This window comes from Pipistrellus kuhlii, unplaced genomic scaffold (assembly GCF_014108245.1).
Source record: "Pipistrellus kuhlii isolate mPipKuh1 unplaced genomic scaffold, mPipKuh1.p scaffold_m20_p_3, whole genome shotgun sequence".
NCBI classification, from domain to species: Eukaryota; Metazoa; Chordata; class Mammalia; order Chiroptera; family Vespertilionidae; genus Pipistrellus; species Pipistrellus kuhlii.
Genome location: NW_023425529.1, coordinates 174,528,464 through 174,542,258, shown reverse-complemented (window position 1 = coordinate 174,542,258; position 13,795 = coordinate 174,528,464). Strand labels below are relative to the sequence as shown.

General features: G+C 43.2%; 1 long non-coding RNA gene across 1 annotated transcript in view; it reads left to right on the top strand.

Annotated features, from left to right (window-relative positions):
* The window catches only part of LOC118728499, a 32,513-nt gene extending 21,031 nt beyond the window's left edge, over positions 1 to 11,482 (top strand). Inside the window, exon 4 of the long non-coding RNA XR_004990911.2 lies at positions 10,989 to 11,482. This is a non-coding gene — a long non-coding RNA (uncharacterized LOC118728499). The remainder of the gene's footprint in view (positions 1 to 10,988) is intronic.
* Positions 11,483 to 13,795: the final 2,313 nt, after the last annotated feature.

Sequence of the window (13,795 nt, the reverse complement as noted above, 5' to 3'; positions counted from 1 at the left end):
GAGTTTTAAAGGGGGATAATTACATGGAGATTATTTCTTTTAATTACATTGATAATTACATGGAAAACGTGCTGTGGGTATTACTGTAATGTGCACCCATGTACAGAATAAACCTTATTATCAAAGAGCAACGTCCTGCCAGATTCTTTCTAGGAATTCTGACATCTGTTAAACCAAAAGTTGTAAAAAAAAAAAAAAAAAAAAAAAGTGAAAGATTGACTGTTTTAAAGGGTGAAAGGGATGTCAATATATATTCTAACAAATATATTCATTGTATTGGTTTTCATTGGCCTTTTCCCTTCTATGGCCAGACATCTCTTAAATTATGTACCTAAAGAATTAAAGAAAATATATTTAAAAGTGAGCTAGACTTGCGATTAGACATTCTTATTGCTTCCCCTGAGCAGAACTTTCATAACCACACTGGCTTTTATAATTGACTAGGGGTCTGGTGCATGGATTCGTGCACTGGTGGGATCCCTTGGCCTGGCCTGTGCCCTCTTGCAATTCGGGACACCTCAGGGGATGTTGGAGAGCTGGTTTCGGTCTAACCCCCGCAGGCCAGGCCGAGGAACCCCACCGGTGCACAAATTTGTGCCCAGGGCCTCTAGCATGCATATAAGATCTTTGATTCATCTCTTCCCACCCTCCTCTCTTCCCTCTGAGATTTATCAGTCTGTTCCATGTTTCCATGTCTGCCCCCTGGTGGTCATTGCACATCATAGCTACCAGTGGGCCAGTCGCTTAGGCTTTTACATATATATGTTATATATATATATATATATATATATATATATATATATATATATATATATATATGACTAAAGGCCCAGTGCACAAGATTCGTGCACTGAGGGGCAGTTCCTCAACCTGGCCTGCACCCTCCTGCAGTCTAGGGCTCCCAGTGGGCAATCGGACAGCCTTAGTGCTGCTGTGAAGATGGGGCTCCTCCCACTGCCGCTGCGCTCACCAGCTGTGAGCCCTGCTTCTGGTTGAGCTGCTCCCCCATTGGGAGCGCACTGACCACCAGGTGGCAGCTCATCCATTGAGCGTCTGCCTCCTGGTTATCAATCCCTGTCATAGTGTCATAGTGACCAGTAGTTCTGCCCTTAGATTGATTTTCATATTAGCCTTTTTTAGATAGGATTCTGCTCAATGGTGTAATTATAATGCTAGATTCACTTGTTTTCTCAACTGGACCCTATTCTAAGACACCATGGTAGCTGTTATATAGAGATATTGCCATTTTAATTACAGTGCCATGGGTTAATCATGATGGACTCCAAAGGAAGACCTTTAGACTTTTAGGCTCTCCTGAGTCACAAACATAAAAGGTGTCATTTTAATAAATGCGACTCGCTTCACTTAAAACCATGATTTTTAACTTTAGACATATATTTTCTATATATTTTTTGTTCTTGCAAAGTAAAAGGTGTCTATTATTTTTAAAAAATCAGGAAATATATGTAGGCCTACTACATCCTAGGGGCCCATCTAGCTCAACGGCCACACAGAATTCTACCCAACACGCCTGGTTGGCTAGCATGTTGCTCTAACTGCACTGAGTTGATGATGTCCCATTTACTGCACCCATTTCCTCCTTGTAACCCCAACCTCTCAGAGGCCAGCCCTTGAGCACTGTGTCACCCGCGTTTCCTGTCTTTTGGTTGGAGTCAGCCAATGCAAACACTAGCAGCCCCACATCTCCAGCATCCCAGAGAAGTAGCTACTGGCCAGCGGAAATACAGTGTCTTATGTGGGGTTCCTCCAACAGCAGATCTTGAAACAAGGATTTGAATGCAAGCAGTTTATTTTGGAGGTGATCCCAAGCACAGTGGTAGGGAAATGTGGACGTGAAACAGGGAAGAGAAGAAAACAAACAAAAGGGAGCATTATCCTGTAAGTCACCCAAGGAGGGGAGATCCTGGAAACAGTGAAGAATCTGCGGCTTGGAGCTGTCTGGGACTTGGAGTTTGTATCTGTCATCGACGGAGGACGGGATGGGAATAATGTACATGAGCATGTACGGACAGAGGGCTTTAGGAGGACACTACATATTGGGTCATGAGGACAGAGAAAAGCAGGTTAAGATTGAGTCATAAAGCTGCATGATGATGCTGAACTGTTCCCACTGGTTTCTCCAAAGAAGTTGCTGGGAGGACAGTCTTAGTGTAGAGGCAGGAGTTGAAGCAGGAATCTTAAGAGAAGGAAATGGAGGTATTATGTGTGGACACTTCTTTCAAGAAACATGATTCCCACCCGACCTGCATGATTCAGTGGTTGAGCATTAACCTACGAACCAAGAGGTCGAGGTTCAATTCCTGGTAGTTGCAGGCTTGATCCCCAGTGAGGGGTGTTCAGGAAGCTGCCGGCTGATGATTCTCTCTCATCATTGATGTTTCTGTCTCTTCTTCTGCCTTCCTCTAAAATCAATAAAAATATATTAAAATATAAATAGATAAACTTAATTCTCAAAGGGAAGAAAGTAAAGGGGCTGCAGCCAAAAGCTATGGATGTGATGTTTTTCAAACTGGGATCTTTGAAAATATTCACGGTCCATAAAATGTGAGAATTTTAATACACACACACACACACACACACCATATCCACTGACTGCCCACTTATAACTAAATACTGTCTCGAGATTTCAATTTCTCCGGTTATATTTGGGAAGTCATCCTTTAAAATGGCCTTTGAGCAGAAATTGCCCATGCTGTCCCAGAGAAGGGATGATCTTCATGAGAGCAAACACCGCTTCTTTGTTGACAAAGAGAATTGGGATCCTGTTTTATGCTCCACTGTTCCTTATAATTAGATTGAACATTCCCAGAGGAGAAGGTTTATGCTCTAGAAAAGACACTGACACTCAAAGAGAACAAAGGGAAACAGAGGGAACAGAGGATGGGGATGGGAGATTGGTCCTATTAAACCACTGTGTGGCTCAGTGGTTGAGCATCGGACCCATGAACCAGGAGGTCATAACTCAATTCCTGGTCAGGGCACATGCCAGGGGCTGTGGGCTTGATCCCCAGTGTGAGGCATGCAGGAGGCAGCCAGCGGTCAATGATTTTTCTCTCATCATTAATGTTTCTATTTCTCTCTCTCTCTCTCCCTTTATCTCTGAAATTAATAAAAATATATTTAAAAGCAAACGACTTCAGGCTGAAAGCTCTATTACATCTCTACTAACTCACTCTGCTATTCCAGAGCACCTGTCCTGAAAGCAGCTCTGGAAACTTCCTACCACAAACTACTCAAGGACTTGCTTGGCAAAGGGGAATCACTTTAGTGGGTATATAAATGAGTGTCTCAAGCAGGATTCCGGGGGAGGGGGGGGCTGGCAGGCTCCCTTGTGGTCACAGCAGTGTTGGAAATAGGGACACAGTAGCCAGCTACTTGTTTGGTCACCCTGGAGAGTCTTCCTGTCCGTATGCAATGCAGATGATCTGTGTGTACCTGGGGAAACAAAGAAAACCTGCGCTATAGGTTATCCCAAGATTTGATGTCAATTAGGGAAGCTGAAGAAGTTAACTGCAAGGATTAAGATATATAGCCTTACAGATATTCAGCGTTGAAAGGAGCTCTACAGAAAAAAACAACAGCAACGCATACACACGTACCCGGAGAGAAAGACACTTTTTTTTTTTTTTTTTTTAAAGAACAACACTTTGTTTAAACAGAGCAACTTTTGCAGCTTGTTATGGTCTTTCCAATCTTGATCTACGCACCTATGGTTTTTAAGTCGTTGTGGTCAATGAGTTGAATATTTCATGAGTAACCCAGACAAACCATTTCTCCATGGGTCTGTTTTCTTATCAGCAGATGGTGGGAACGACTTCTGTCTCACAGGGTTGTTGTGAAGAACCAAGGAGATAATGTGATGCAAAAACAACTTATAAACTCTAACGTGTCTAATTATGAGGCATAATGCATGTGATCGCTTCTTATATGCTTTTCTATGTTCCATTTTTAATGGTTGCATATTCTAACTGAATTGCTATCCTAGTTTATTTAACCACTGTCTAATTGTTGCTCATTCTTTCTCTTTTGCTATCCTAAAGTTGATTGCAATCATCTCTGTGTGATTAGCATATTTCCCCTTGTGAAATGTTTTTTTAGGATGAATTCCTGGGACTGAGTCCAAATAGTAGCTGAGACAGACATTCTTCTGTAGATGATGTACATCTTCTCAGTACAACCCCTGCCCCGTAAAAGGTAAAGACTTCAACTCGGATGCATCCCAAACCAGATGGATTAAAAAAGGAACCTAATCCTGGCAGTGGTAGCAAGTCAGGGCATAGAACACGCTATGATCAGAATTTTCAAAAGGCAAATAGGTTAACTTTTCTCTGATTCTGGAACATGTCTCCTAATGGCTAAAAATCGTCTTTTTTTTTTTTTTTTTTTTTTTTTTAATGTGGCCAATAAACTGTGAGATACAGAGACCCTGACTTGGTCGCTGTCTTTTCCAGTGTGTCATTTATTGACAAGACAACTGGGCTTTAAGGGAATACAGTTCTTCCCATCTGAGACTCCAGACTTCTTTACTTCAATTGCTTTAGATTCAGAGCAAAGTGGTTTGGGAATAGACTATTTTGCTACACAGCTTTTAGGTTTAAATTCAAGAAAGTGAACTTTGTGCTGCCTCTATAAAAGTACAAAATTGTATTTCTCATAACTTGGTTCCAGTTTCCGGGAAATATTATCTTAATGTTTATAGAGCATATGCAGATTCTCAGACTCTTGAACTGTAGATGCTTTTCCCATCTATTATGGAGGCTTAAATGCTCATATTGGCAAGCGTTCTCTCTGCCCCAAAGGTTCCTTATTGGATTGAAATTTTGCCTTCTTCTGGGCCATTTCTTTAGGGATGGCTACAGGAATCAAAGAACTATCTGACCAAACTATATGGTTCTGTAGGAACTTTCCCTATACTATGTTTCAGGGGAATTTTACTTAGATTCTTAATCAAGGAACCAGTGTGATTATTAATGATTTGCTCTACTTCACTCATTTTGTTTCTCTGGGTACTTCTTTTTTAAATGGCTTGAAGGGGAGTTAAGAGAAAATACAATGGAAAAGCACTGGGCTAAGAGATTTGACTTACGGTTTTAGCTTTGTCAATAACTGGCTCTATGACCAGATCCATGTTATTTAACCTGTTTAAGTATTTAAAAAAAATTTTTTTTTAATTTAAGTATAGTTGATGTACAATGTTATTTGGGCTTCAAGCGTACAGAATAGTGATTTGACATTTATATACGTACGATATGACCATTATGGTAAATCTATTCATCATTTGTCACCATCTAAAGTTATTATGACTACATCCCCGTGACTTATTTAATTTATAACTGGAAGTTTGTACCTCTTATTCCTGTTCACCTCATCCACTCATCCCCTCGGCCGCGTCCCCTCTGGCAATCATTAGTTTGTTCTCTGTATCTGGGAGGCTGTTTCTGTTTTGTTTGTTCTTTTTATATTTAAGTTTCTGTTTTCCTTGTTTTTGTTTTGTTTTGTTTTGTTTTGACCCAACATATAAGTGAAATCATGGTATTTGTGATTCTCTGCTTGAATTATTTCACTAAGCATAATGCCTTCTAGTTCCATCCATGTTGTTGAAAATGACAAGATTTGATTGTTTTTTATTGCTTACAGATAGTCCACTGCAGCCGAAACCGATTTGGCTCAGTGGATGGAGAGTTGGTCTGAGGGCTGAAGGGTCCCAGGTTCAATTCCAGTGAGGGGCATGTACCTTGGTTGTGGGCACATCCCTAGTGGGGGTTGTGCAGGAGGCAGCTGATCGATGTCTCTCTCTCTCATTGATGTTTCTGGCTCTCTATTCCTCTCCCTTCCTCTCTGTAAAAAAATCAATAAAATATATTTAAAAAAAATAATAATCCACTGCATTTTTACACATACCACATCAGAAGAAAAAGATCTGTCCCAGATCAAACACTGTGATTCAAATGGAGCAAAAGCTCTTCCCCTTGACAGTGACCCTCTGAGGGCCAAATAACTTTAAAAAGTCTTTCCCAATTGCTGGGTTGTAGTGTGTGTGTGTGTGTGTGTGTGTGTGTGTGTGTGTGTGTGTTTGGAGAGTCCATCTCTAATATCAGCAGTTTAAAAGCAGGTTGAAACAACACTGTGCTCTCCTGTGTTTGGGCAAACAGGAATCAGGCCACCCTGACCTCATGGTCCCACGGAGACTGGCTGCCAGGAAGCCTGTGAGGCCGTCCAACTCTGAGAGGGCGGGCCTGGCAGAGCCCAGGACTTGGCAGAGCCCAGAGGAAGCTGGAAGGCGCTGTGCACAGAGTGAAAGCCTGAAAGACGTGGACACGGAGCTTGGCAAGGGTGAGGCAGGTAGGAAGAGCTGAATTAACACCTGCCTTGTTGTCATTATTAGCCCTTTCAGCCTTGTCTGGGGAGGGAAGAATGACTTTTAACTTACCCAAACTTCTCTTTAGGCACATTAATATCTTTTAAAAACAAACTATAATACTTCTTTTTTACTTTTAAATTCTTTTTTGAAATTCATCTTTTTTGTTGAAAGTATCGATATTACAGATTCCTCTTTTCCCCTCCATTGACCCCCATCCACCCCACTTGCCCCTTCCAGGCCTTCACCACACTATTGTCTGTGTCCATGGGCTATGCATATATGTATGTAAGTTCACTGGTTAAACCAAAGACCGTATATATACGTGCATGCATAGCCCATGGACACAGACAATGGAGGGGGGGATAGCTGGGAGGAGGAGGGCTAAAGGGGGGAAAATGGGAAACATCTGTTATATTATCAACAATTATATATATATTTAAAATAAAAATCTTATATAATAAAAGGCTAATATGCAAATAGACCAAACGTTGGAATAACTGGAACAACCTGCCGAACAACCAGTTGCTATGATGTGTGCTGACCAACAGGGGGCATGCGTGAAACATGGTGGGCATGGCCACGGTAGGATGATGGAGCAGGTGAATGGGGGCACCAGACCAAGGCAGCCTCTGGTGGTAACTGAAAATTCTTTGTAGCAGTCCCGCCTGGCGCTTGCACCTGCCCATCTGGCCTCACTCGCACCCACTACAGGTGCCAGAGCCGCTGCTCACACCCGCTGCTGGCACCTGACCCAATCACTCCATGCCTTCAGCAGGTGCTAGGAGGCTGGTGGAGCAGGGGGAGTGGGGCTGCTGGCAGACAGGGGGCAGTGGCGGGAGGAGCTGGCCTGGCAGGCAGGGAGGATGGGCTGAGATCTGCCCTATGTCTATGGAAGCCTCGAGGCCCACAGTTCCTTTCAAGAAAGTTCAAACACAGGGCCCCTAGTAAAAAAATAAAAGGCACATCTGAAACTCAAAAAAAAAAAAAAGCTGAAACCTGTTTGGCTCAGTGGATCAGAGCATCGGCTGCGGACTGGAAAGTCCCGGGTTTGATTCCAGTCAAGGGCATGTACCTTGGTTGCGGGCACATTCCCAGTAGGGGGTGTGCAGGAGGCAGCTGATCGATGACTCTCTCTCATCGATGTTTCTAACTCTCTATCCCTCTCTCTTCCTCTCTGAAATAAATAAATGAATAAATAAATAAAAGCTGCTATAAATATTCACGAATAAGTATTTAAAATTTTTTTTAAAAATCTTTCACCACCCACTTCCACCTTCCCTCAGAAATTTATCGGTCTTGAAGGCACTAACACTCCTTCCAGGTTCAAGTTCCGGCAGCTGTTTATTTCTATCTTCCTTTGGTATCTTTCTGCATCTCCATTGGCTCTGAGGCCCATGTTGGACGGTCAGCAGCAACATAGCTCAGCTGTGCGAGCTGAGTGAGAGCAGGTCCCCGTCTCCTGGGCCAGACTCTCCATCCGGCAGCCGCCTCCCCTGGAGGCCCTGGCAGGCCCAGCCTCTGGCTCCTGCAGTCTGCACACCTCTGCCGGTACCACCTACAGCCACTCTCATTGTCCCTGAAACCTTTCTGGCCGCCTCCTGGCCCAGCTCTTCTTCCCACTGGCCCTGAGCTCCAGGGAAAATAATCCTGCTGTGGGCTTCCAAGTGCCTTCCCTGGCTCTGCCTGCGAGCTTCCAGTAACGCCAGGAAACTGCTTGTTGGCCTAGTAAACTTGCACACCTGCCATCCTTCAGGACTTGCTCCGGTGTCTCTCCCAGGAATTGTACGGCCTCCTCCTCGGAGCTGCCTCAGTGCTAGGAAAATACACACACACAGGACACGGTAGGTTTCTGAGGGCACTTTACTTTGACTTTTGCGTTTCTAGCACAGAATCTATCAAATAAGTGTTGAATACATATTTAGACCCACATTCTAATACTCTCATCTTCAATTCCCATTTAGAACAAGGTGGGGGGATTTAAATGGGAAATGAGGGACCTCATATTAAACCTGTTTGTGTTTCACTGCGCTGTCTGGAAACTCATCTTTAAAGTTGAACAGTGGGACCAGATGACCTACAGTCCCTTTTAGCTTTAAAGATCTCACCTCAGAGGAAAATCCCTCAGCATCCACCAAACTTACCACTGAATTTCTTACACATTTCCTACCAACCATGAACCCATTTAGGTTAACACACTACTCTTTGAATCTGTTTATTATTTGCTAGAAAGGCCTTCTTTATCAGTTGGTGAGAGTGACTTTAGGTAGAGATCCTCTCACGGAAATGATGAGAAGTGGTGGCAGTTCCTAGGAAAAGCGGGACGGATGGGTGCTGGGGACAGTGAGTACTGGGCAAGCGGACTTTGGAAGGAGGACTCTTCTGGATACAGGTCACAGCTTTGAAGCTCATTAGCACTCCTCAGCTGCAACCCACTTTTGGCCCTAATTCCTGGCCCATGAAAATCCAAAATCCGTAAAGAGCCTAGGGATCTTGCCAGACACAGCCAGTTTCACATCCTGGCTCTGACACCTACTAGCTCTATGATTTTGGGTCAGTTACCTAACTTAATAGATTATATAATATATATATCGATATATGATGCCCCTTGCAGGAAGATTCCTGCAATAGGGATTCCTGCTTCAGTCTCCGCTGCCCCATCGGCTTCTCTCCCTTCTCCCGCCCCACCTGCTTTCCTCCCTTCTCTGCAGCTTCGCTCCCTTCTGCCGTGCTTGGCTTCTCTATGCTGTCTTGAGTCTTCCCTCTGGCCTGGATATGCAAATTACTGCCATCTTGGTTGGGTTAATTTGCATAGTCACCCTGATTGGCTGGTGGGCATGGATTGTGGGTGTAGCGAAGGTATGGTCAATTTGCATGTTTCTCTTTTATTAGAGAGGATATATATATATATATATATATATATATATATATATGTAATTGATTTCAGAGAGGAAGGGAGAGGGAGAGAGAAACACCAATGATGTGAGAAAAATCATTGATCAGCTGCCTCCTGCATTCCCCACACTGAAGTGATCTGGGCATGCGCCCTGACTGGGACTCGAACTGTGACCTCCGGTTCATAGGTTGATGTTCAACCACTCAACCACTGAACCACACAATCCTCTATTTTCTCACCTGTAAAATTATGGTAATAACAATAAATGCCTCTCAGCTTTTATTGAGAAGATTAAATGAGATGATGTTCTAAGGTCCTGTCACATACCAAATGCACATAAATGGCAGCTGTCGCATTTTTCATAGCTTTGGGGCTCTCTAGATCCCCAGGACTAAGTTTGGGTCAGTGGGTTATTGGGTCTTGCCCTGAACTGGAGATGGGGTGGGATAGGGTGGGATGCAGTTTGGTCATAAGACAGGAGGCCTGGGGAATAGTCGCTGTGGAACCCTGAGGTTTGATCTGCTAGGGATGTGGTATTCCAGGAGCTCCGGCACAATCCAAAGGCACACCCTGCCTGGGGGGAGGGGGGATGGTTGATTATCGATAGATTCTAGCATCTACTTCCTCTTTTCAGTTGAAGATCGTTTCCATCCCCAGCCCTCTGAACCCAGGGAAGGCCACCAGTTTGCAGACTTGGAAGGCACACAGAAATGTTTATTTCAGATATTTGAACCTTCATCTATAAATTATCTGTCTCACCTTTGGAAGTACCCATAAGAAATTATTTCTCTAAGTGTGGGAGGGGAATTCAAAGCAGCTACATCTGAGCCCTGTCTCACGTGTTGAGTCAAGATCTCTGAGATGAGGACTGAGAATCTATAGTGAACCAAGTCCCGCAGGTGATCCTGATGCACCACACTCTTGCTTCTGCAAGTGCGGTCTCAGAGCCAGCACAGCCTCACTTAGACTCTAGGCCAGGCGTCCTCAAACTTTTTAAAGTGGGGGCCAGATCACGGTCCCTCAGAGAGCTGGAGGGCCGGACTATATGAACTACTAATTCCTACTGTAACACCTCGGCTGCGCTCACTGCCCAAAAAACCTGGCGGGCCAGATCAGACTCCTCTGCGGGCCGCATGTGGCCCACAGGCCGTAGTTTGAAGACGCCTGCCAGTGGTTCTCAACCTTTCTAGTGCCAGGACCCTATAATACAGTTCTTCATGTTGTGGTGACCCCCAACCATAAAATTATTTTCATTGCTGCTTCATAACTGTAATTTTGCTACTATTAAATGTATTATAATGTAAATATCTGTGTTTTCCAATGGTCTTGGGCTCTTCAGCAGCAATTCTCAACCTGTGAGTCCTGACTCGGAGACCCTGCTAGCAGAGCAGATTCAATGAATGTGAATCCCCAGCCTGCAGTCTGGATTTCCTAACCCATTCTTTTCCAAATCTTTTCTTTCTTTAGTTTCGCTCAGGTGACTGCCTCATTGCTAGAACTTTAGCTTTGATTTTGTGTGTGTATGTGTGTGTGTGTGTGTGTGTGTGTGTGTGTATAAAACTGACTTGTGAATTGTCCTCTATCATTATACCAAGAGCTCTTGTACAGAGAATACACAAAAAATTAAAAAGATTTATTTAATGTATTTCCCAGCACAAATGGAAATGTCTTTTAGGACAGGAACTTAACCTTCTGCTTCTTTCTGTGTTCCAGCCTCAATTCTGCAGTGAGACTCACTGAGCTGATTAAGCACTTTTAAGATCACAACAAGGACAATCATTCAGATGGGTAGTGATGCTCCTGGAACATTCTGCAACCCTTGTTCAAATGTAGCGCATCCATGCATGGTTGACACCATGGACCTATTTACATTCTGACGATGTACTATAATGATGGAATCATATCTTTATGTGCTTTACCTTTTAACAGAATTTAAAGTATTAGGAAAAGAGATATTATGCCGGGGCTGACCAGCAGCCCCTAAGCAACCAATGAATGATTACTCCGACACAACATTTGCTGTGAAAGAGAGGGCTAAGGGACTGCCTGGCTAAACGAACCAGACGGCCTCAATTGCCTGCCTCTTTAGCCTTTTATTGTGATAGCAGTTTGAGATAAAGTTTATCTGTTAGATACAATCAGTAGAGTAAGTAATATTGGGAGTACACATGTGTCTGCAATGTCCTTTAAGCAAGGACATCAAAAGATTAAGCATATGGCTGAAACCGGTTTGGCTCAGTGGTAGAGCGTCCGTGTGCGAACTGAAAGGTCCCGGGTTTGATTCCGGTCAGGGGCATGTACGTTGGTTGCGGGCACATCCTTGGAAGGGGGTATGCAAGAGGCAGCTGGTCGATGTTTCTCTCTCATCGATGTTTCTAGCTCTCTATCCCTCTCTCCCTTCCTCTCTGTGAAAAATCAATAAAATATATATTTTTTAAAAAAAGAAAAGATTAAGATATGGATTCCAGTAAACACCCGGGGGTCTGCATGTGAACAGACTTGTTTGGAAGGGTCAAGGAATAGTTAAGGGCACTACCTTCAGCACTCCACTAAGTTGGAATTCTGATAAACAGGGCAGGTGGCCTTCGGCACATTTCCCTTTTCTCAGAATGTCCTCTTTATAAACTGTCCAACCAAGTCTTGTGTGTTCCCCAACAATGTTATGTCTTTATTTATTTATACGTTTTTAAATATATTTTATTGACTTTTTACAGAGAGGAAAGGAGAGAAATAGTTAGAAACATTGATGAGAGAGAAACATTGATCAGCTGCCTCCTGTACACCCCCTACTGGGGATGTGCCCGAAACCAAGGTACATGCCCTTGACCAGAATCGAACCTGGGACCCTTGAGTCCGCAGGCTGACACTCCATCCACTGAGCTAAACCAGTTTCGGCACAATGTTATATCTTTAAATTGTCATGCTATTGTTTATGTTAAGACAGCGGCAGAGAATAGAAATTTCCTCCTCCAATCTAATCTCCCCAGTTTCTTTAAGTAACAGATCCCCAGTTTTTGGTTAGTGCATTGCAGTCCAGTTAACAGAGGACATTCCCTAGTTTCAAGGGCAGATGATTTGGGCAGATGACTAGGTGCTCGATATAGATATGTCTGTGAGAGCATCGTGTGGCACTTCTGCAGTAAGTGTCCTTATGAGGAAAGGGTTCTGTGCTAATTCTTCCTCTGGGCCTGAAACATGGCTGAGATGGCTGGAGCACCAGTTGTCTTGTTAGGTGAGGAGTATAAGGGCTGTTAGAGATCTTAGAGTTGACAGCCAGAAGGAGATTGAGCCGTTAATGAATTTTGGGCTCCTTGCCACACCAACCCCCAAATTACCTATTTATAAAACCCATTTGCAGGAGAAAGTGGCCAACAGTTATATGCAGATGACCTAATTTGAACTGGTACAAGGTATAGTTAAATTATGCTCCTTTTGTATTCAATTCATATGAATGAGGTTTAATCACAGATAATTAATACACCGATTCCAGGATGATAAAATAGTGTAAAGTCTACTAATTGTACTGAACTGCTGGCTGAATGTGGCATTTTTATTTGTAGCACAAAATAAAAAACGTTAAGATGCTTTAGAGAGTGTAGTTGATCCAAAAGCCAATTTTAGACAGCAATAAATAGTTCTAAGCTCTTCGGGCCACTGAAGACTTCCCCTTAATGGAAATAAAAAGCACCACAATCTAGTTAAAATAGAAACATTGCCATTGTTCTTGTCGATTTACTAGCTACTTTTGTTTTAAGTTTTAAGTAGATTTTAAACATGTTTATTGTGCTGAAGAATTTTCTTCTTCTTCAGAAAGAAAGTCTCTTCTAGAAACACCTACATGAAACTTTTTTAAATAACCAGAGTGGGAGAGAGCCAGAGACTAAGGTAAAGGCAATACAATGGAGGATCATGATACTGGTCAGTAGGAAAACAGGGAAAAGCAGAACTTGGAGGAAAATGATGATAGGGAGGGTCTTATGTGCTGGCTGGGACATAGGGTAGTGATAATAACCACTGTAGTCATTTGCCGCATAACAACATTTCAGTCAACAACAGGCCGAGTATATAAGGATGGTCCCACATAATTATAGTGAAGCTGGAAATTCCTACTGTCTAGTGACATCATAACATCCTGGCTCAGTGCATTACTCAAGTGTTTGTGTTTGTGGTGATGCTGGTGTCAACAAACCTAATGCCCCGCCAGTGGTATAAATGTATAGCACATACCATTAGAGTAGTCGGCTATGCCAGCCACACTTGAGTAAGTGTACTTTATGTCTGTCCCCGATGTAATAGCCTCATGCTGCCTTTCTCGGAATGGCTCATTACTAAATTTGAATAATGGATTTCTGTTTACAAAGCCCATGAATTAACTCACTCCGAGATAGGAACACTGGGAGAGTTGTGAGGGCTTATGAGTGAGGAAAGGGAAGACCATAAAGGAAGCAGGAGACAGTTCTTCTGGATGACGGGAAAATATAAAGTCCAGCCGTCCAAGATAGCCAAGGCTGGTCACAATG